Here is a 25,442-nt window from a genome sequence, read left to right on the forward strand (position 1 = left end):
GGCGCATGCTATAAACATTTTCACTTATCCTCCGATATAAAGTATCTTCTAAATTGAGAAGCTGAGTGGCACTCTAGGGCCTTGAGGTAAATATAATCACCCCTTTTCAAATTTTGTGTAATTCTAGAAGAAAATATACATTATGTATTCGGCCATAATAAAAAAAGTATAAAATTAAATGATCAGTTTTTTAAAGAGCAAATAATTAGTAACGTTTAAATGAAATAATCAGTCATATTATAAATATAAAGCCAGTCCATAATTATAAAGGGTCAGTATTTTCTTAGGGCAATTAATTAAAACATTAATAAATATAAATGGGCAATAAATTATTTATTTTAGAGATATTTTAAAAATATCTCGCTCGCACCAAAACTGTTGGACAGGTTAGGTACGAGCGTTGGTAAGAACATTGAACACCCCATGAATTATTCTCAACGAATCTATTTAATTGTATGTAGGACACGAAGGTATTCAGAGCGATGAATGAAACGGGAATAACGACAGAGCAGCGGCTATATACATACTGGCTGTTCTCAATAAATACAAACCAATGAATTGTAATAAACACTGACTGAAAAAAATTATTTTGACCATCTGTCAAAAGAATTCTTACCAGTCTTATTTAAATTCTTACCATTGAACATAAATTCCGAGCAATTAATATGAATTCTGACCATTCTGGCCGTTTATATGCTAGCCGATGTATTTTGACTTTTTAATATAAATTCTGACCCTTGTAATATAAATTCTGACCACAACCGTATTAAAATTAAAAAAAAATATTAAAAGAAGTGAACTACGCAACTTTTTAAATCAAAATGCCTCTTCAAGGTAAGCATAGTAGTAGTATAAAACGGAAATCGAGCGTTAAATCCCGTGGTACGCCCGTATCTTTACTACCTAATTATATAATACAACGGAGCACAATATAAACTTTTAGAACTCTGACGGGCATGCCGCTACAGCGACCCTTGGACCGATATACATATAATAGAAAAAAACATATTTTCAAAATATACAAACAAATAATCATACATATTTTGACATATGGAGACTGAATCATCAAAAATAAACAAATAAGATAATTTACAATAAACCTTTTCATAAGAATCTTTAAAAATACAGTAATATGCAACATATACTAATGATTAAAAAATATGTTCACACTAGAAAAAAATATTAGAGATTACAATAAAAATTATCATAAAATTGAATATAAGCATATAATGCATACATTTTAAAGGTTACCATATATTTAAATTTGTAACTAATATTGTGTGTCTTAGTCTTCTTTAATAATATTTATATTATAAGCGATTTTTAGGTTTTCTCAAAATTTTAACCACTAACGTTTTATTTTAATTTTAATTATAATATTATAATATATACGAAACACGATGACCAATGGGTTATTATTTGATTATGATCGTATAGTGGTTTATATCTTGTTATATTAGCTATAATAGAAATATTTTTTATAATTTATTTATATGTGGATATATTACTACAATAAAATAAAATGCATTTAAGAGGGAGGGAAGGTAATTCAGATTTTGCCCGTGGTTTATGATGCTGAAGCGCAAAGGGCCGCCTCTGCTTTTGATCTACCCAATCCATCCATACATTACATTGACACCAATCCACTGCATCTAACGTGATCTCATAAAAAAGAAAGATCCGCCGCCAACCGGCACACCTATGACGAAACATCCACAGCACACATCCGACTAACCATAGAGTAATTGAACTGTTCGCAAAAAAATCAACGCTCTTTAGTCTTGGTGTGTTTCACCAGGATATGTCCTCTCTGTGGACTGCGTCACCATCTGCTTGCTCTTAAACCGTCGGCAAGTGTACGTATGTATGTATGTGTGTTTTTTTTTAAAACTTGAACTTTCACCATAAGAATGTAATCATCATCTCTTTGGAGCGAGTGAATGTGGCCCACGCCTGAACAGAATTGACGGACAATTATCATATCAGTACCGGTCTCTGGCGGGCGATGGCCGTTCCGAAAATATATCAAATTCATCAAAAACATTATGCTTATTAGAATAACGTTTGATCAGAGAGAGAGAGATAGAGAGATACATATTAGGGAAATTTATGATAGACGGTTTGATTATGGTAATGATTTATGGATTAACAAGTGCCTTGGATAACAAATTTGACATTATTTTTTCATATTGACCTTAAATACACATACTATACATATAGTACATCATTGGACATTGATATGTATTAGTTTGTCGTAACAGCTCAGTAGTGTATATTAATTAGGTTGCTGGAAAAGTGACTTAAATACAGAAAAGAAGAAAATAATATCATTATTTGTATTAGTTCAAAACGGGTGATAAAACAGTAGAAACTGCTTTTAGTGTGGGTACGGTGCGATAATGGTTCTTACAAAAATCGTTAGGATAGAACATTCAAGGTGAAGAAGTCGGTGTATTTATTTTAGTTAATAACGACTAACTTACTGGAGACCACGCAAAGAGCTTGCACAAAAGTTAGACGAAAATAAACCAAAAGTTCTATACCATTTATAACATATAAAAATTTTGACAAATGTTAGCAAAAAAGTACATTTATGAAGTATTTTTGCGCTTCTTTTGCACAACATAAACGATTCATTTCTTGGTCTTATTGTAATGTGCAATGAAAAGTGTTTTTTTTTACAACAGAAAGCGAGTTGTATAATTGTTGTTTAACAACTAAATTTTTAATTGCCTACGTTTGGTAAACTATTTCTATCTTATTAAATAATAAATTGTAAGCGTAGCAATATCCATATATTTTTTTTAATTTTATCAAAATATTTATGTAGCTTGTGTATTTTTGTATTTTGAAGAACGGATGGTGACGGGTGTAAATGAGACACAGATTGAGCCGCTGCAAACTTATTTTTATTGAAAGCTTGCAATTGAATTGCATTTTGAAACGATGTGAGCAATCGGCGGACGAAGCACCGCAGGTCATCAAATTCCCGTCGCGGTTAGCCAAAGAATGAATAGTCCTCCACCACCGTCAGTATTACCAGAGTGCCACCTAGTTCTAGCCATAATAAGTAAATAAATATGCACCCACTATGATATACGTTTTTTTTTAATATTTTTTGTGTAAATTTGTGTGTGCGTGTTTTTTTTTGTAAATATTTTCCGTTAAATGGTCGCTTTTTTAACATATGTAATTTCCATTTTGTGTGTATATTTTTGTATATTTTATTATAGTAGTTGTTTTAGTACATATATTTTTTTTATAATTTTCATTAAATTTATTTAATATTTAAAGTTTTCCTTTTTGGCTACTGTGGGTTGCTAAATATTATTATTTAGATTTGTTAGGGGGGGGGGAACCAATAATAAACACCGAGGCCCAGATTACGAAGATATAACTTTAAGCTCCAATCATACAAAAGGTGGAGTAGACGTAGTAGATCATCTGTGTGCAGATTATAATTGTGCTAATACAGCAAAATGGTGGCCACGGGCAAATATTTTATGCCGTTGTTGTGATGCGTAGAAAACTTGTGAATTTAGAGAGGAATGATTTTTCTATATTGATTTTTTTATGCATTGAGAAATATTTACTGAAGTTTGTTATAGAGTGTGAAAATATATTTTTATTTGAACAAATAATATTTTAATGAAATTTTATTTAATATTCTGTATTTTGGCAAGAAGACGCAAACAATAAAAATTGTCAACAGTAAAGGAATTCGCCCGAACCTGAAAACCGTTACCTTAACGTTGCAGTCTGTACCATAAAATTTGCTAATGTAATCTTATGCATTTTTAACACACAGATTTTACAACACACTTGTAATATTCATATTCTTGTTTATACAACACGCCTGCAACATTGATATTATTTATAAACTTGTATTTATATATGAAATAATAATAAATAATCTTGAGAAATTCTCGCAAAATAGTGTTTGGGAACACTAGAAGCATTTTTATATGGGTGCAATTTAACAGGAAGTTATTTTAAGAGATATGTGCATTTACATAAATAAATACTTAGTTCCATAGAACGAATTGTTTGTGCATTTATTAAAGGAAAATTTTCCGAAAAGGATTTGTTGCAGATGGTTATTTATAAGGTGTTCACTGTTCTAACCTAAGGTGCTCATAAACAATTTTTATGGAACACTACTTTTATGTATTACTCATTTAAAATATCTTCTTTTTCTATTCAGATATATTATTAGTTTTAGAGTATAGTAATTTTCTTTAAAATGTCTGGTGCTCTAACGATACTGCTAACTTTAACTTCTACCAGTTCATTAGCCACGATAATTTATGTAATATGGAAATTTACTCTGTTTGAATTTGACAATTTGTAAACTCTTTGTTTAAAAAATGTTCGAATAAATCTTTAAATAATGAAGAAAAGATAGAGTCAATTTGTGACACTAAAATGACGTACCGATTAGTATTGCTTTCATACATTTATTGTTAGAGTGTTGTAGATCTCTAATATTTTTTTTATATTTAATCTTCAATTTTTTATATAGTAAATTAATTACTTGTTTAAATAAATGGGTTTATAATTTTATTTAGTGCAAAAAATGTTACACAAAAAGGGGGAGGAACACTTGAATGGGTATGCAAATTTTTAATATGCCCACGATTTTTTTATTATTATTTAGATTATGATATATTCATTTAAAAATCATCAGCTTTCTCCAACGATCGCGAAGCGCCCGAGTACACATTAAAGTACAAAAAAAATCGTACGTACGTTGGTAGCTTTTTTTGCTGTTACGGCCATAATTTTTGGGTCATTGGCAAGGACGCAGGTGTACAAATAAACGACGAAAAACAACGACTCACTCTCTCCTTAGTGTCCTGAAAGCTAAATTCCATTTCTCATTAGCGCACGAAAATAGTAAATAGCGCTGTTTTAATAAAACAAAAAGCGAAATTTATTACGACGTTAATAAATTTCGAGTTAAAATTTCTATTTTATTTATGAGAAAATGTCGTTTATTATTTATTATTTTATTTATTTAAAGGCGAAATGCTCTTAATTATACTATGCGGAAGATAATTTATTATTTTGAAGAGCGATTTGCATATTTTTGCAAAGTGACAACACTGACATTTGAACTCTGACGTTTCGTTGGCCATAATGCATTTATTTTCGTTTAGCTATTTAAAAATATTTTATTTTTTATTAAATTTTAATAAATTGTATTATATTTCATATAATTTTATTTAAAATAATAATAAAGTAATAATAGTTTTGTATATGGATATATTATTTTTATTACAATGAAACAATGCTTCCCTTTTTACGGAGCTTTACTTAGATAATTACATAAATACTACCTATATATGTAAGGAACATTTGAAATCGATTTATCATTTGTGTACACACGTGTAGTGAAATCAAATTTCGAAATCAAAATTTAATTTAGCATGAATAAAAATCCATCCATTCGAGGGGAACAGACATTTTCTTAAAAAAAACTGACAAATTGATAAATCCATATATACAAATGATAGAGTCCGAGTGGCATTGGATGTGAACGTACGATTAAATAACAATATTTATAAACTATCTTATATCCGCAGTAGAAAAAAGAAATGGTAAAATTATACAATAGAATAATAGCGATAATGATGATGTCTAACTTTTCTTTTATTTTTTTGTCTGTATAAGACATGTATGCATCGAAGGTCGAAGAGGTGAACCGATGGGTATATTATAAAAAAAAACAATGAAGGGAAGTGAAATTGATAATGAGAGTTTACGGAAAGCGAGAAAACGTGATGGAAATCAAAATCGTGATCGAACAGTAAAATGAGCAATAGACGTAATGAGTTTCATGATATATTCAAAAATAAATATCGGATTAGGATTGTTTGAATTATTTATAAGTTACAGAATTGAGATGTGAAGGTTTATCAAGAATTGAGTGAATAAAAGTTTTTTATAAATATAAATTGTCCTTCGGAAGATTTAAAGAGATAGTTGGTAACATTGCAGAACGCATCACAAAGATATTTATATCTTACTGGGATAGAAATCCTTTCGCTGTCCTTCTCTTTATGTGTCGAAGATCCTAACCAAATCAAAGATGAACTCACTGATCTTGGGAAGACGCAAACAAAAAACTTACTGCAATTAGAGTTTAACTGGAAAATTCTGGTGTCTGGGATATTTATCACTTGTAACAACGAAAACGATATATCGAATTTGATTTCCACCATAACACGCGTGTTGCCTTGTCAAATACAACACCGCAGTTTAATGTCCTTACATATGTATTTCCGAATTATGTTGTAATCAATATGTTGCCTCCATCTGACTGGTAAAGGGGTCTAACTCTCGCTTTTCTTTACCAGTATAAACTCGCAATAATTTGGAGATCTTTATCGTCTATTTTTGTAGATTTACAACATTAGCCAAACGTAATTATTTTATCCAAGGGATACAGTTTGAAGACAATTACTGTTTTGTCAAATCTCTACAACTTATTGACGTTCTGATAATTTGATTGTTATCAGTTTAAGTAATAGCTAAGTCTAACTAATTAGTTGTAGATTTTCCAAAAGTATTGAATAGTTAACTATGTAAAATTCTAAGATCGATATATATTAAGTTTTACTTTAGTGTATCTACTAGAATCAACGCAAGTATTGATCGATTATTTAAAAATATAAGCTGCTAATTTTATAGCGTCGTTTTCAACGTACACTATTGATCATGCACGAAGCTTCATGATCAAGATCACGCACATCTGATCATCGCCGCCAATGACCTTGAATTCTTCCGCCTCGTCAAAAGGTTATATGGATCGCTTTCTTGTGGCCGCTTAAGGGCGACTCGGGGCCCCCGAATTTAGGCCTTCGGAGAGAAAGTTGGTGCGAGTGGTTTTGCGGCCTTGCTCGGGGGCCCGGGGCGCTCTTCTTGTTCGGATCTCGTTTCGGTCACTTTTTAAAATACCCGAACCGACAGATTAGTGGGCCACCGGCCATCGCGTGCGCTTATCATTTACTCTTAGCCTTTTGTTCCACATAGAAAGTTTTTCTTTTAACACATATATATGTATATGTATGTGAAGCTGCATCAGCCTCTCCATTGATTTCATTCGATTCAATAAATATATCGGAGTTGGGAAATTCTAAAGACGCTCAAGGGCTAGGCAATTTGTCATTTTTTTTGGGGAAATGGACGACGCACGATCCGGCCCTGCCCTTGTTGCGAGATGGGTCGGCTGAACGATCGCCCTGGGCGTCGGATTACAAATTGTGAGAGAAGATTGTGATAATTTCAAGATCGTGAATGATAATCAATTTTAAATGATACTATTGGTTAACATAAAACAAGTGGATTCTATAATATATACACGATTTTAGTTTGCTTTTATTTTAATAAAAAAAAGGGAATTAAAAAATTTTACTTGAAAATAAGATTTCTTAAACAAATATTTGTCAGATAGAGTATTAAGAATATAGATGAAATAAAAAATGACCCAAATAAAACTAATACTCAGAGAAACGACGTAATAAATATGGAGATAAATGGAAATATATATATAAAGACCCTCAACAGAAAAAATAAATACATATTACATTGAGAGTATAGAAGAGATTGTGAATGCAATACCTCAGTTTAATAATTTAGTACAATACAATAATGAAACATTAGTGAATTTTAATCAGTATCTTTAGAAGAAATGTACAACATAATTTGTAAATTAAAAAAAATAATCAGTACTGATGAATTAGATCTCCGAAGAAGAAATACATTATAATTTGAAGATTGCTACTATTATACTTAAATCTAAAATAAAAAAATGTAAAAAGCTTAAGGAAATGAGACCAATTACATGTTGTCTTGTATAGAAAAGGTGATTATAAAATGGATAAAAATGTGCTATCACACAGAAGTTTTAACTGATTCGAACGTCCTATATCAAGAGAACTGCAGATTCTATTAGCATATATAAAATAAAGCCTAAAAGATGCTGGAATTTATATTGCGATTCGCGCATTTGTGGACAAACAATTTGTTTGTCTGTTTAGTGTCATGCTTGCACTACACTCTCTGGAAGTTGGCCAAGGTTGGCCAAGGACGGAGAATATAGTGGGTTACTTCGGCCGAGTTCGGTTCTGCCCGCTCTAAAGTCTTTCGGAAGTTGTCCGAGGTTACCGAGAACGGGAGGTAAAGTGGGGGTAATTCAGTCGACTTGGCCAGCTTCGAGCGCTTCCGAACATTGTCGGCAAAGGGACCGAAGTCGGAGCTGCTCTTTCGAGCGCGAGCGGTGAGATACTTCCCCTTTCGCTATCTCGCGTGTTAAGTGACGAGAGTGAGAGAGATAATGATATGGTGCTTCGCAAACTGAGATAGAACGAGTAACTCAGTTCAATTTCAGTATGCGCGTAGGCGTCCAATGGTTAACACGCATGTCGAGCGCTGCATTGTGGTCACGTGGTCAAGTTATAATACCACATGCTTATCGGGGACGGAACAGACTCTTACTGACATCTTTGAATATTTTAGGGCACCAAAAAGGATTAATTATATTTATAACTTGAAAATCCCTGACCTTTTTTTAACTAACTGCTTTGAACGCAACATAAAGCGAATATAAAACTACTAGTTGTTTTTTTAAAATTGCAGCGCTTGTGAGCCATTCAAAAATATTTATATAAATGTAATTTAAAAAATACATGGGAATTATTGAGAATCCTTAAAATTTCTCGAATATTGAAAAATCGGCATTTTAGATTTTTTATAGAAATTCTAGAAAAATAATTTTCGATAAGAAACACTACTAGTAGCAAAACTTTAATATGCTACCAAAAACTTAAATACAACTACGATATCAAATAACAATTATGCTATGTATATTTAAAAATTAAAAATTTCACTATTGTTTTACTTATCAATCATTAAAAATCATAATTTTACTGTCTAAAACTTAATATAAACTATTTAACAATAAACAATACTTAGTGAAAAATATCTAATGACGAAGCTATATATGCTTTTTATAAATATTGTGATGTAAATAGTCATGAGACAAGTATTTATATCCTTATCTTTAGAAAGTGATTCTTATAAAAAATTCCAATTTCAATATAAAAACTAAAACAAATGCTTATGTCAAACATTTTTAGATAGTAAATATGTAAAAGATTCATATTACGAAAGATAACAATCAGACAAATTGGTGTTTGAATAGTACAAGATTTGACCCTGGCTTCTTAATGTGACATAGATCAATGATAATATTTTCTTAACACCATTCTTTATTGGACGTTTTGTAAAAGAAAAATATTATAAGAAATTTTATGTTTTGCGTTATTGACAAATAATTGAAATTACCGGTCATAAAAGTGGGTAAAAGCATTCTAATTAATTAAATTCTCGTACTCATGCTAATAACTTGAATTGTAAATGTATTTTTCTACAAATGGAAGTTATAACAACTTAAATCATAAAACATAATAATGCTTGTTAGAATAGTAAAATGATATGATGATACTTTTATAAGCACATAGAAGTTTACTACGTGGCATATTTATTCAAGTACCCGTATAAACGTTACTGAAAGTGGTATTTTGACGGTATTTTCATGTTATATGAACAGTAAAAGGACAAAACGAGAAATCGCGACAGAACAATGCACTTGAGCTCACGGGGTCGGATTAGAAGAAAATATGAATAAATTCATAGTATTATTTAAATTATTACTGAATACATCCGGTTATATCATTTCGCAAATTAATTATAACGTTATAACAGTTGACAAAATAGGATACGCATACATATATTAATATTTTACACATGCGTATTTATATTATAATATATTATTTTAATATTCGTCATAAAACGAAAATTAAGCGTTTAGATAATAAGTTCGATCATATTAATTGTGTAACGCCTTAACGACGCGAAAGTGACGCCTTTACTAATTTATTATAAAAAATACAAATATTAAAATTTGTAATATAATTAATAATAATATTATTATATTGATTTAAATTAAATTAAGACCATAGTGACCTAACAGGTTATCCTAATGCGTCACGATAGTAAAAATACAATACAATACAGCTCTTCTTAGCTGACACTAAATAGATCAATGTGCAATGCCAGCGTATTAAGGAGCCGGATGGCGACAGCCATAGGCGAGTTGGCGAACGCGGACATCAAAAAAAGACACGATCGTGATTCTCGAGGACGTTCCGTGAACCAAAACTAAAACTCCTTGAATACTCAAGGAGCTTAAGTTTTGTGTCACGGAACGTCCTCGATAACCACGATCTGTCTTCTTTTGATGTCCGTGATCGGACATCATCGCTCCTGAGCCTGACAATAAAACTACAGTTTTATTGTCAGCACTCTACAGTAATTTTAAGAATTGTTTGTCGACTTACAATTTTTGGATGATACCCATGCTGTTTGTCCAACAAAACTTGCCGAAAGTGATTGAAGACATGTCTATGAATAAATATTTTGAAAAATTAGCAGGAGCTGATAACACTGTGACTGGTCTATAGTTATTTATTTATAACACTAAACAATTTAAATATTATTAATAATACGTATTAAGTGATCTTCAACTGTTTTGTATTTTATAAAAAAACCGTACGATTTAAAATATTCTCAAACAATTCTTATTCGTTTGAATTGTGGGTTTTTTAATATTGGCAATTAAAACGTAGCAAACGACAAAGATTAGCTTAACAAATTATTAGTAAAATCTGAATTTTGATACATCAAAGAATTACATAAAGGACACGCAAATTTTACGCAAAAAAAACCGTAGATTTATTTTTCACATATATTTTTAATTGGTCTGGTTGCTAAATAATGCAACCGACTTATTTTCAATAGAAAAGGTTAAATATTCGTTTATGAAAGAATATAAATATGATCCATATTTATTTCCTACAAAATTCTTACAAAGTATGCTGGAATATGTATATAAAAACACATATATTATATATATAAATAAATCAATAAATAAGCCTTTATTAATTATTAAAAAATAATGTAGGCCGTTCAGCCAACAAATTAATATTTAAAAAAAATGTGGCTAAATGTTCTTTAATTTTTTTTAATATAAAATCTCAATAATTTTTATATTTGTTCATAATAGTTTTTTTTACTCTAATGAAAATTTTTGCACGTTTAACTCGATTTCGACAAATACAAATTTGCATCTGTTCGTATAAGAATTATTGTTAATTCTACACATGCTTATGCAGAATTTGCATCATTATGGAAAGTCCGTTTGAAAGCGTCACTTCACTTCCTATGGGATTACCGACAATTTCCGCGTTTCTTACTAAAGACAATTCGGCTATGAGACGCGAATGCGAATCGGATGCTTATTCAACCAATTATAAAACGGCGGTTAATGTGCAAGGTAAACGCACCGATTCGCACCTGCATGGCAATGAACGTTGGAGAAAGTTGGAGATGGCAACCGGCCATAGACGAAGCCCTGGGGCTGAGCTTCTTTGCTGGCATCCTTAACTCGTATCCGAGCGTTAGATGTTAAGGTTATTTATAAGAGATGCAGAGAATACCTATTAAAATTGTGTCAAACAAGGGCAGGGCATGACGTCATCTCTCATTGTATTATAGTTCGAAAGGAGTATAAGTAATAAATGTAAATTCAATAATATAAATATAAGATGCAGTTTTTTTTTGACGATCTGTCATTTTTTTGTGTCCTCTACGACATTTTATTTCGCAGCATTCTTGAATTATTCTACAACAGGGCTTCTCAAACTTTTAGTAGTGGTGATCAAGTGGCTTCAAAAATAGTATGCAATAAAAGTTCCTTATCATTATCCTCATTTGCAAATACAAATCGGTGCCTCGTATAAAAATGATTTTTTTAAAGTAAGCTTCCATTACATTATGTGTATTAAGTATTTTTGAACATAAAACTCGTTGGTGCATAGTGCAGTGGTATGATAAAAAGTTTGGATAATTGTCATATTGCTGTCATAAAGAAATAAACCATTATTGAGAGCTGGAAAAAAAGATGTGTACATATTGTATATTTATTGTTTGTATAATCATCATGACGCATTGACGAAACTATGCTATTCCAACCTTCGTAATATGTATTTTTGTGATAAGTCAAAATATCATATTAACTACATGAGAAAAGGGTAAAATATTAACATATTTTAGTCGCGAATTAACTTTTATTTGTAATGATGTATTTGGCCATACAGAGCGAATATTTTTAATATTTTGTACATAAACTGCTGTTATCAAAAACAATAACACGTGAAAGTTTCTTAGGTTTGGCAGCGAGATATATTTTTTAAACTATAAGATTGTAATATGATAAATATATGTATCGTTGCTGAAACAAGGCTCAAAATATATCAGAGCAAACCAGAACACAGCTTCGTTTCGCGAAATCAGATCTAGTTTCTAAAAAAAGTATTATGGTAGTATTGTATCTCATTTATTATTTTTAAATGCTTTAAATGGTAAATAATATCATATAAAATAAATCAAGCATTTCAAGAACTAGAATGACTCAAACACACATTACATAGTTAAATCAATATTGGAAAGAATATATTTTTTCATAGAAAACTCTTACTGAATAAGAGGTTATCTAATGCTAGAACATCACACTGATTATAAAACAACCGGACCTTCCATGTTAGTCACACAAGTCTCGCATCTCTCGAATAAATCTGTGATGACTAAAATTCGTAATAAATTATTACACTTTTTATATATAATTATAAAGGGCTATAAAGTTAGATAATAAGATGTTTACATTAGACACGTAACTTTGATTTCGACGACCTCATTTTTTGTTGGAATGACTCAAAACATCACATTTGTGGTGAATTACAAAGATCATTATATAACCGCTTCAATTTTCTCAGTCTATTTTTTGTGATTAAGCAGCAAACATTCCAAAGTTGATTGCTTGATATTCGTAAACGTTTCTATTTTTTTCACATATAATTGAACCACGAAAGCAAACTGATAAGCATTTAATATTTACTTTTATTTTTTAAATTGCACTTGAATGTATTGTGCAAATTGGCACACTTTCATTTATGGAATGCTAAGTAGATATATCGCTGCTTTATCTCAAAATATACTATTGTAAATTATATTTGCTTTAAAATTGTGTCCAAATTGATAAGATAAAAGTGAGACACAATACATACTTTCTTTTAGTTTTTTTTTCAAAATAATACTAGTGACATACTTTAATACTAATTGAAAACATATATTTTTTAATAGTTTTCAACATAAACCTAAAATAGCAGATGCTTTTGTTATATATTAAAATATAAAACAATTTAACGTTTTATAAATAGATCTTGATATTGAGAAGCAATTTAATTTTGTATTTTACATAACCGGTAAATAAACTTATATAAAAAATATGTATCTAAAATTTCTACTTCTTCTATCTCAAATTGATTTCTAAGACACAGTAGCCTTTTCGTGGAAAAGTTTCTCTGTATACATTACATTAAGTTTATGTACTTAGATGCTTTTCAACAAGCGGCATATCAAATTACCAGGGCTCTTCTCAACACTGTGTCCAATTGATTTTAACCAAAAGTAGTCAATACAAAACACGTGTATTTATGGAAGTGTTTGGGAACACTTTGGAACGTCTTCATCTGTTTCGAGACGCTCTCGAAACCATTGCTTTAAGATTAACGACTTCATTGTGAATGAAGTTTTTTAAGTAATTATCTACCGAAAACAATCATCTGTCGAATTGTGAAATGCTAGGCAGAAGAATTATTGGTAAACTCTCGATGGTTGTGAAAAAAGTTTGCACACATGGAAATTCTTCAACAATGGTTTTCGATTGTAATTTCGCACTAAAAAACAGTACTATAAAAAATAAAACAATGAGTGAATAAAATACCAAAAAATGTTGTTATGTAATTGTTTTTATAGACGAAACGTAAAACTTGTGACCAAACATTGTAAGTTGAACAAACTATTGAAAATCTTTTTTTATTTCATATAGAAACTATTCTTAAACGAATCAATCAAAGTTTAATTTAATTAAACACACGAATCAGATAAATAATTGACATATCCAATGACAAAGTAAGATCTATTATCCGCTATTGTGATTGATAATGTATTACAATTTATAATACAATACGTTCTATTTCTGACGGTCGTTTGGCTTTCGTTTTTATTCTCAGCTTTCATTTCGTCATCGCTATATAGGATGTTTAATTTCACTTTAGAAAAAAATCGATTCGAGGGTGAGATCATCTAGTTCAAGATTCATACTACTTTTTATTGGTAAATTTTCGCGCTGTGATATATCTCAGTTGAACATCTGGTACAAATGTTAAAAATGCATAACAATCACATTTTCTGAATTAAAATATTCACAGAACAGCTATTTGTGAGAATAAGGAGTAAAGATAGTTTCGCCATTGATAATGTTAAATATATTTAAATTTTTAGAATAATTTTTATTACTTTCTATCGTCTCGATTGATGATAAAATTATCATGTTTACTCCCATTTAATATAACATATTATGAATTGTACATAAACATTACACTAATTAGAGAACATACATACTTCTTTTTTTAAGTACACACAAAACATACAATGTAAAATATTAGACGAAAATACAATTCAAAAAATATAGGAAATTATTGATTTAGTTAATAAATCACTCTCTGAAAGATAAATACCTAAAAAATATGAAATTGCTATGGTGACTTAAGATGACAATTTGGCTGGACCAAATCTGACGATCGAAGTAGAAAGTCAGCTTTTTTCTGGACTTGGTTGGGGTTAACATAAAGTTATGAAGCTGGTCTGGTTCGTACCATATAATTTTGATATTTTATTTTTTTCTTCTTATATACCATGTATTATTTTTGGCTATTGTCGCGTATTGGGGTAAGGTCACGGTAATCCTAATTCAGATGAATTAAATAAATGCTGAAATAGCGTGTTCCATAAGGCGCTGGACTAATACCTAGAGCCGGGAATTTGAATCTCGCAGCAAAATTGAATTTTTATTTTTAAAATAAGCTATTTATAAAATTGAAATGAAATAAATTTAGACTAAAATAATAGTTTATATTTATTAAAAATAATGTCACCTACTTTCAGACTTTGATTTTAATTATTTTTTATTACAAATTTTACCATTATGACTTGACAAGATTTCCCAATTCGTCATGATTGCCATTATAAAAACAATAATTATACTATTCAACAATAAAAAAACGATTATGATGCACACCTAAAATCGATCAGCACCACCCAACATAAATTTTTCAGCTCCTCATAGGTATCACCGAAAACATTATTGTGTTTACTAAGCTCGTTGAAATGCTGTTTGAGCGTTTTCAAGCACTAATGTTTTGGCCGCGGCCGGCGGACAAGAATAAGGGACGCCATTGCGACTCTCAAGGGCACCCTAAACCTGGCATTAAAAATTGCCGAGCATTGACGGTTTGTTGACGCCGCATTTTAGTCTGGTGTCCCAATACTTACAAATACGAGTCAATGGTACTTCCTCTATTGTAACGCTGTCGTATTACAACGGAAGATTCAAGATAAAAAAATATTGCCCGAGAAATGGGAGGATATTAACCATTCTTCAGTCAGTAGCTTCCTCGCTCTCGCGACCATTGATATGTGAATTAGGCAGCATTGGAATTCCGTTTTTATATTTTAGGATTTTTCTATATCTTAAACATGTCATACGTCTAAATATTTACAATAAACATGCAAAAATCATTCGGTGGTATTCGTAGATTATGCTACCTGCTTGTCGTTTTGATTAAATGATATTTTCTGTAAAACGGTCGGATATCTTAATTGGACGCATTCTTTCATTATTTTAACACGTGTCAGGCCAACACTAAATACACGTTTAAAAAGCGTTCAAATCTACCATTCTTTATATTTTTTTCTTGTGGTATGCTAAAATACCGTTATTTTATGCATATGCTTAGGATAAAAATATGCGTTAGTTTTATGGCTTACTTAATAAATCATTTCTTGTCGCATCGTGTACAATTTAGTTTTGTGAATTTATATAGCCACAATCGTATATGAAAAAAATAGAAAAATAGTCATCAAAAAAATACACGAATTTATTATGTGACAACATATTTTATGTAAACAATAATCGATCTTAAAAGAGAAGCATTCTACGGAGAATGATTTACAGTATATAGACGTATAATGGCAATGTTAAGTTGCTTTAGTAATTATTTACTACTTCGTATGCGGGTCGCGATTGTCGTGACTACGTACAGAGCGAAGCAGCTAAAAAATCATCAATAAAAAAATACTAATGATCCAAAAATTTCGAAACAAAAAACAAATAGTTATCGTCGTCTAATGAATAGTTAGATTCCGAATTGCAAAAAAATAGTCAACACAGAAGTTTTTTTTGTGTGAATATATTTTCGAGTATACACAATTATTTCCCGTCCATAAATGGTTTTAGAAGTTACCGCTTCAGGTGGCTTAGGAAGTTAACAAATATTTTGTTTAAATAAAAATGTGACATAATATAACCAGATGTGTGTTATTCAACTTCATTTAAAAAATATCAAATAACTAGGTTAAAGTGGTAAAGTAGATTTCTGCTCTAAATTGTAAATATTTAGAACAACATATATGTACCTATATAAACGAAATGCCAACTTCGCAGTACAAAAAAATTCACCCACGTTCCCCGTTTTTAACCGATAAGCATCGCGAAATTAATATTCTTGTCTACTGCATAAAAATTGCTAAGAAATTTAATGCGATGATAATAAAAAAAGAGAGAAAATTAGATCCTCTTGCAGATGATACTGATATTACTCATGAAGTAGAACGTAAATAATAAATTAAATACAATATAATGTTTGTTAAATGACAAGTTATATAAACCTAATACAAATAAAAACTCAATTAGCCCTTTGCTAGTTTAGTACGTCAGGTAGTTGTTGCGTTAGTGTTTATATGTGCAGTTTGCTGTGAATTTATGTGATACAATAACTTGTTGAAATGTTAAATCGTAAATATTTTCGAAACTTAATTAAATTGCTATTTAAATACAGATAATAAAAAAAAATAATAAAATATTAAATGTCCTACTACAAAGAGAAAATTATTTCGATATAAAAATGCATTTTTTTGACCCAATATGATGATTTTATTAAGCTATGAAGTGGTTAAATTGATCATATAAAATATTTAAAAGAGTAATTAAGGATTTAATACTAATTTAGAAAGAACTGTGCTACTATATTATAATAGAAAATATATCTAGGTTTTTTTTAGTTATATGTAAGTTATGTTTATAGAAATAACAATAATATAAAAATAAATTGATATAAGGAAAATCGTAAGGAAAATTTGCACGAATGTGTGAGTTTTATATTTATAGGTATAACTCACACATTTGTGTGAGTTATACTACTGTGTTTCCAAGAATATTCGCAGAAATAATAAAAAATAACTGGTTTTCCGCGTACAATAAAGAAATACATTCAGGCTTTATTATCTAAATTATAATATCTTTTATTATATTTTATAATTAGCTAATATTAATTTATACAGATTATAATTTGTTATATGAAATGAGTAAACATGAAAAGGAAATGAATGAAATAAAACTTTCCATTTCAAGAATATTAATACATTTTTTAAATCTACAACGAAAGTGATTATACGATAATAACACAATTTACATATCGCGCTTATTATAATAATTAAATTATTATTTACTTTTTTGTTTGCACGTTTTTGGCCATAACACATAACTAGCAAAGGCATGATTAATGATAATATGCAAAATTACACAAAATTAATTTGATTTAAAACACAAGTTACCCCGCAGTGTTAACATCCGACATTGTAACAGTGCTGCCATATAAAAATAGAAATGTGCATAATATAATTTTATCATACAATAAAATTTAATGAATTACTTGAAATAATGACTATGATGTTATTATGTATTATTTACAATTCTAATGAACGCGATTCTATTAAAATTGTGTTTGGTGAAATTTTCAGACAACACAAAATACTCACGGCACATTAAAATATTCAAGTTGGTAACACTAGTTTAACTGCCAATCACACCGTATAAAAAAAGAATTTACGACGGTCCTAAACTATAATAGCACTTAATATTTTAAATAGCGTTTTTAAAACTAGCCCCCGTGGCGTAACCATCCGCCTTTATAATCTAAATCATAAACTGCCATCGAAGCAACGACGCTTTTTGTGTTGCCATATAAAAAAACTGTTTTTCGAAATTTTCCCAATGAGCGCCGTTTAGAGCTTAATCTTTATAGGGGGCAATCGTTATAAATCGTTATTGACAATCGTACAAGGCGGTCAGTTCGTGTCCAAGAAGCGCTTGCATCATTTATAACACGTGTGTCCAGAGAACGAAGAACGCCCTTGTCCGAAATGGAAAGTATTCCGAAATGGAGCTTTTTTATTTCCCGTCATAAGCACTAAAAAAGGGGCTAATGGTTAATGTCTGACAAGCAATTACTTTTTCACTCGACTGCTTATTGCAACGATTTATTTATATTATTTATTGTATATCATATATTTCCCTAAGTTTTGTAGAAGTGGTCATAGACTAATTATTTATGGAATTTCACGTAATAAATGCTAAATATGAAAATGTATTGTTAAATATTATATTTATATTCGAAAAGGAAAGTATTTCGAAATATAGTTTTTACATTTTTTATAGTGTAATAAAATATAACACCGCCGAAAAGTTTGCTATGGTCAAAAAGCCGCCATTTTATCGTTCCATGAAATTTCTAAAGAAAGCGCCAAAAAATGACGCTTCTCTAATGAGTGTTTTATTTTTATATTTTCAGCCTGCATTCCGCGGTAATGGCCGCGAAAATATATAATTTTGCATAGATGTAACAAACTGGTTTCGTTCGCACTCGTATTTTTGTTTAAGCTAAAAATATAAATATTTTATTATGCGAAATTAAAAAGTAAACGTGACTTTTTTTATAACGATGCGAAATTAAAACATAACCGAAAACGATCCTTCCGATTTTTGTTGTCGCTATAAATAATTTACATGTATTTTTAATGAATGAATATTGATGCGAAAATTATGGTAAAAATAATCTATAATGTAATATTTTATAAGATGCGTTGTCACTTTCGTTGGTTTTCAAGAATAAATTATAATGCTTATATATTATATCAGTACAACCATTTGAAAAAAAAACCTATTGAATTTATAAAGAAATTATATATATTTTAATTAATAGCTTGTTCTAGAAAATAGCCAATTGAGTGGGTCTTTTTTTTATTTATACTACCGCTGAAACATGTGAGTAAGCATTATAATTAATCATACTATTCAGCTCCTAGTGAAAGTAAAAAAATGATATAAACACAAATAAAACGATGAAAAGTAAAATAAGGTTTCTTAGATTGTATTTTAAACGAGTAGTACAAAGTGTTGCCATAATTCAATTCATCCCACATTTAATTAAAATCTATCAATAATATGTAGGCTCAAATTTATTTCTTAAACCTCAGATGACTCAATGTTTTATTTTTTATTTCGTAATAATTTAATTTAAAAAATATTTTACATTTAAATTATAACCACTATTTAAATGATTCTCTTATGGTCATGGTCATTTATTTGAAAGTTATGAACAAAATTTTTGTAGGTGTTTCGATGTAACGAGTTTTTATGTACCTATAATAAATTTTACGCCAAAGTTGATAGAGCAAAACTGACATTTTTTCACAACCCGGCCCCAATCGTAATTAATTCCTCAGTGCTAACAATAGATTATGCAAAAGCATATAAAACGTTTGACTAATAGTTTATTCTTGCGGGGGAATATCGCACGAAAACAATGGATGTTACTGGACCGTTTGCACAAATTTGAATTTCATATGCTATTGTTGTTTAGTGAAAATAGAATGAAGATATATCCAAACGAAATATATGACTTAGATGAAGATGTGTCAAAAATTATATATTATTTCTATTATTTTAAACGTTTACTAGTAGGTAATAATATAGATAATGTTTAATACGGGGCTAAATTACTAATACGGATGCGGGTTGGAAAGTTCTTTCGTTCAGCGTTACCATGCGTAATGTGTTCTACGTTAAAATATTGACGTAATTTTAATGGAATTTCGTAAAACATGAATGGATCATTTACTCGTACATGTGCAAGGTGAGAGAAAGGTGGGTTCGTACGAGCACAGTGTGTTCCAAAAGAATTTGTAACTTTTATTTTGAATTTTACCGAAAGTAATAACAACAACATAAAAAATAAACGTTTGTATTTTTTTGATAAATAAAAAGTTTCATAAATAAACGGAAAGAATGAAAGTAGTAACATATATTTTTTAATTTGAGTAAATTATCTTGTTTGAGGTGAAAACATTAGGTAAACTAAAATATTTTAAGATTTTCTAATAAAAAAATCTACGATTAATATAAATATTATAGTTGCTTTTAAAAAATATTATAAAAGAGTAATTAAAATCATGATTTTATCACATGTTGGTAAAATAAATATGATTTCTAACTAAAAAAAAGCTTAAGTTTTTAAAACAATCCATCTGTTTATTTACTATTGTATTAACATGACAATGAATATTTTATACATTTTAAATTAAAAATTATATTAATTGATTACGCAATAAAAGCATTCAAACGCTGGAATCGTCGATCGTTACAAAACGATTGAATTGTTGCACTGCATTCATAAACACCTTGTGCCACAAGAAGAGAATGACGCTTCTTGGATAAAACACACGTGACTCGGAAGTTCAGCTTCATTCTTCGTTCAACAGTTCCGTCGCGTGGATCGTCATTGTCAAGAGCTTCGCACTTAGGGTCAGACACACCACCCGCTACACCACACGACATCGACAGAAAAAGCAACCCCTAAACTTTTATACTAACCCCAACTTTTATCTTTATTTTTAATAAAATTAGATTCAATCAATACAGCTATTGTCATAAATATTAAATTAAACTTATTTATTTAACATTTAATAACAATAATATTTATATTAAAATTATTTAAATAATAATTGAGTGTTTTAATTTTTACATAAATATATACATATATATATAAAAAATAAACTAAAAGTGTAAATTAGTGATGTTTGATTACAGTGGTCTAACAGTAACATATTGTGAAGTGAACTATTTATTTTCGACAAACAAGTGGAACTACGAAGATTAAATCTATTCTTTTAACAGATAGGTGAGCCATTTTTTTATTGATTAAGACCAAATGTGTCAGATGAATGAACGACGCGAATGACGAAGGCGGAAATAACGCTACTTTTTGTGGCCATATACCGTTTTCGTTTTCGATATTGTAATAATGTTTTTTTTGTTCATCGAGGTCGGCAAAATTGTCGGCTAGACGCTTTTTTTATAAAAATCGATTTGTAAAAAATGCTTAAAAATCTCATGGTTAAGGTCGTATATTGTTATTGTTTTTTTAATAATACTTTCCTTGTATAAAAATATATAACAACACATTTATCACGCATGAACTTTATTACAAGTGAAATTTGTGATATTTATTACTTGTAATAGTATTTTTAAGTGTCAATATATAATCAACATTTTATATATTAATGACATTCCATTTTGTGTCATTTATTGGTAATGTGGCGAAATTATATTTTTAAGAAATTGAAAAAATCTTACTGCGCGGTTTAATTCATTTTTTTTATAAAGGCTTGCCTTTCTAAATTGATTTAGAATATCTCTGAATATGTGCCAAATAATCAGTTAGGGTGATTACGCTTGCTCTTATATTGGCTTTTATGACTGAAAATTTAACCACTAAACCACTGGTCTAAATGATGGACTTAAAATTTAGAGCATTAGCATTAGGCGTATTTGACGCTTGTTAGTGTTATATATGCAATTACCGTATTTTTATTTAAAAAATGTTTCTATATTAAAAAAAATAAGTTACGATTATTGTGAATCGTCATTTTGACGTAGGTACATTTTTTCTTTGATCCTTAATTTATTTGAAGCAATAAGTTTGTATGTAACATGAATATATTTTTTTATGCATAAATATAATATAATTTATTTATTCGTGCGAGCACAAATTTTCTCTTTCACATGATATATGGAAATTTGTGATTTTTATCACATTTGTTAACGCGTAAAAATGCAAATTTTTACAATGAGAATAACTATAACAATATAATATAACATGAGATGTTATCTGACGTCGATTTATACAAATTGTACAGGTTGGCTGTGAATTTAAGATATTCAGATTATCATAATTTACTATGAGTAAACCACTCTTATTATTCCACGTACACCATTGCGTGAAATGTGTCATAAATCCACGCTTTAAAATGTTTGTTTGTAATTTTTGCATAATAAAAATTTAAGATTCTGGACGCTTCGCCTCTTCGATGAAAGAGAAATTGCAAATATGCAAAGCGTGCGAACAATCGCAGCTTCCTAGCGAACAGGACTTCCGGAAGTCCGCTTTTGCGTTGGTAACCGTAACCCAGATCGTTCTCTCGACTTTATTATGATAACTTCGGCTGTCATATTTAGCAAGAACGAGTCCACAATAATTATTATTGATTGAGTAAAAGTTTGCCAAATGAACTCGCGGCCGGGCAGAGAGAAAGAGGGGCTAGTAGAGAGTGATGATGATTTAGTCAACGAAACAGGTTTTGTGGCACACTGACCTCCTACATATGTGTATGTGACACTATAGAGACATATATTTTGTCAAATGTATTATTATACTCATTACATAGGTAATTAAAGGTAATTAGTATTTAAAATACATATATTTATATTTTATTGTCAATGATTGCAAATCGTTAAATACAGCTTAAAAATTATCACATATCCAAAATCGATAAGAATATTGTTATTTATTTTATCAATTAAAATTAATAATATGTAAGTGCAGGGCCACGCCTAGGAGATTAGCCGTCCGTGTGCTACGATGCAAATATTCAAAAATCGGGAAGTATCAGTAATTTTGTTGCTTTAGTAATTGTCGATATTTCTTCAGATTTTTTAAATTTCAAAAAGACAATAATAATAGCTTATAAATCTTAAACTTAATTTTTTGAAGTCTTGAAAATAATGATTGTGGAAAATGTTCCTAAGAATAATAAAAAACTTTATTTCAAACATGTATTTTCGATTGTGAATTATTTTTTAGAATGTAATATGAATTAACAGCCCTTATCTATGTCTTTTTTATCTTGCGAATTTAACAAAAGTCGACGAGCTCTATTCATTAAAACGACGATTTGTTTTGGTTCATGAAGAGTATACAATATACATGAAGAGATCCAACTGCTCGTATAATGCCCTTTTATTTCTTAGACAAATAATAATACTAACTAAAACGCATAGTTTTTCAAGGAACAAAACAAATTTATAATTTTAGGAAATTATAAAAAAGGAGCGGCCGACCCCAAAATCAGCCCTGTGTAAATCCAAAACTGTGTTTAGTGTATAAATACATATATTTAAGCACCCCTCTTGATATAAACATTATTTATTTTTTCATCCATTTATTTATTTTTTAACATAATCATCAAATAACTAATTGCATTTTTTGACCATAAGAACGAGTTTCTTGTTTCCAATAATATTTAGATATTTTTTGACACCCAACGCACGCAGAGTTAGTTAACTGTTTCAAAAAGATCAGTTTCAGACACTTCTCCAAAAAGTTAGTCGCTCTTTTTTTATTTGGGCCGCCCTACTAATAAACGATTAACAAATAACAGTTCTGGACACTTGATTTTTTTTATTCATAATGTAATTGTCATAAACATATTCAAGATGGAGTTGAATTAAATAGCAGTTTCTCCTTATTAATGAACAAACCTTACACTTATCAGGATAATAAATTGACAAGGCTATTTTGAACACACGTATATTGCTATCATTGAGATAGAACATATTTTTTATCATTTTCCCTATTTTTTATAACTCCAATTTATCTATTTAATTTATTTATTACTAAAACCGTAATTAAATACAATATGGTAGAACGTACAAAGAAGCACATTTGGTTATAATATTTGGCCTAAATTGAAAATGTAATTAGATTTGGATTTATTTATCTGTATTGAAACTATTATTATAGTTTCTATTATGCAAACAATATAACATCCATTGAAAAATAAAAACAAAAAGAAAATATATAATAAAAAAACAATTGTGCAACATTGCCGTAATATATTATTCGCTCCACTTCGCCCACTACGCGTCTTTTGATTTTGCTCAAATAGAAGAGTAAAACATATTTGTCAAGGTCGCTTTTTGTCGTGTTCAGACCGCTTAGAAAAATAAATATCGTACAAATAAATAGAATCGGGCCGAGAATTAATTTCGCGGCGCCCGTTCTCGTTGCCGTAATTAAGAATTATAAAAAAAGTACAGTACTCCACGCGTCGTGATCCACTTTCTCCAAAATATGAAATGCCGTTTTTTGCGCACATAACCAAATTATTTAAATTAGTAGATTCGCGAACGTCACACTCGTCGAACGGCAAATTCAATTTTTGACATTTATGGTAATAAGGCGCGTTTTTCCGGCCATGATCTTATCACTGATTATGAAATCGAAAGGTTACGGCAAAAAATAAAATATGCAATTAATAAAACAAACATTGGTAATATTATAATGAAATATATAAACATATTACAAATACAGACTGTTTTTATAATAGAACTACAAATATTACATACTAGAAAGGGGGATTTTATGGAGCTTTATATTCAAGTCAAAAGATTCATTAATTGTTAACTGTGACAATAGGACAGGTAAAAAACGAGAATAATTTGTATATATTTTTATTTAGGGATATCTCTTGTACAAGATTAAAATTATTTATTAAAATACTTAATTATTTATCATATTAACAAAATAATTGATGCAATTAGAGTATGTCAAAATAATATTATTATGTACACAAATTAAGCCTTTCCTATGAATAATATGTGTTTTACTTTTTTTTTTAGTAAAGCGTATATTTTTTAAGTTTAATCAGTCCATTAAATTAGTTACATTATTAAGTGCCAATTAAGTGAATTTTAATAGAAATATTACCTTTTATAGGTCATTCACCGCTACTTTGTAAAAATCAGTCCTAGTTTTTCAATCTATATATATATATATTATTTTATTATATGTGTATATATATATATTTTTACAGTGTTATCAGGCCTTTCTGATCGAATCTGTAGATTAGGGTATAATTACAATATTCAAAATATTTCACTTTAAATAAGTTTTTTAATATGTTCTAAATAGACTAAAAAATATGATAAACTTACAAACATTGACATATGGAAAAAATACTATAATACAATATAATGAACTGTGTAAAATACCTATATGTGTGTTTATCTTAATTAAAAACAA

At 29.4% G+C, this 25,442-nt stretch overlaps 1 protein-coding gene across 3 annotated transcripts in view; it reads left to right on the plus strand.

Moving 5' to 3' along the window:
• Positions 1 to 25,442, plus strand: part of LOC148230024 (uncharacterized) — a 99,747-nt gene that overhangs the window by 57,293 nt on the left and 17,012 nt on the right. For 2 of the 3 annotated variants that reach the window (XM_088196897.1, XM_088196899.1), the window contains exons 1-2: positions 20,780 to 20,884; positions 21,170 to 21,260. The exons of the other annotated variant lie outside the window; for it this stretch is intronic. The gene's annotated coding sequence lies outside the window, so the exon portion shown is untranslated. Of the gene's footprint in view, positions 1 to 20,779; positions 20,885 to 21,169; positions 21,261 to 25,442 lie in introns of those variants that run through there. 3 annotated transcript variants of the gene reach the window in all.

This window comes from Plectrocnemia conspersa, unplaced genomic scaffold, assembly GCF_051122295.1.
Source record: "Plectrocnemia conspersa isolate PC_06_02 unplaced genomic scaffold, ASM5112229v1 ptg000011l, whole genome shotgun sequence".
Lineage (NCBI taxonomy): Eukaryota > Metazoa > Arthropoda > Insecta > Trichoptera > Polycentropodidae > Plectrocnemia > Plectrocnemia conspersa.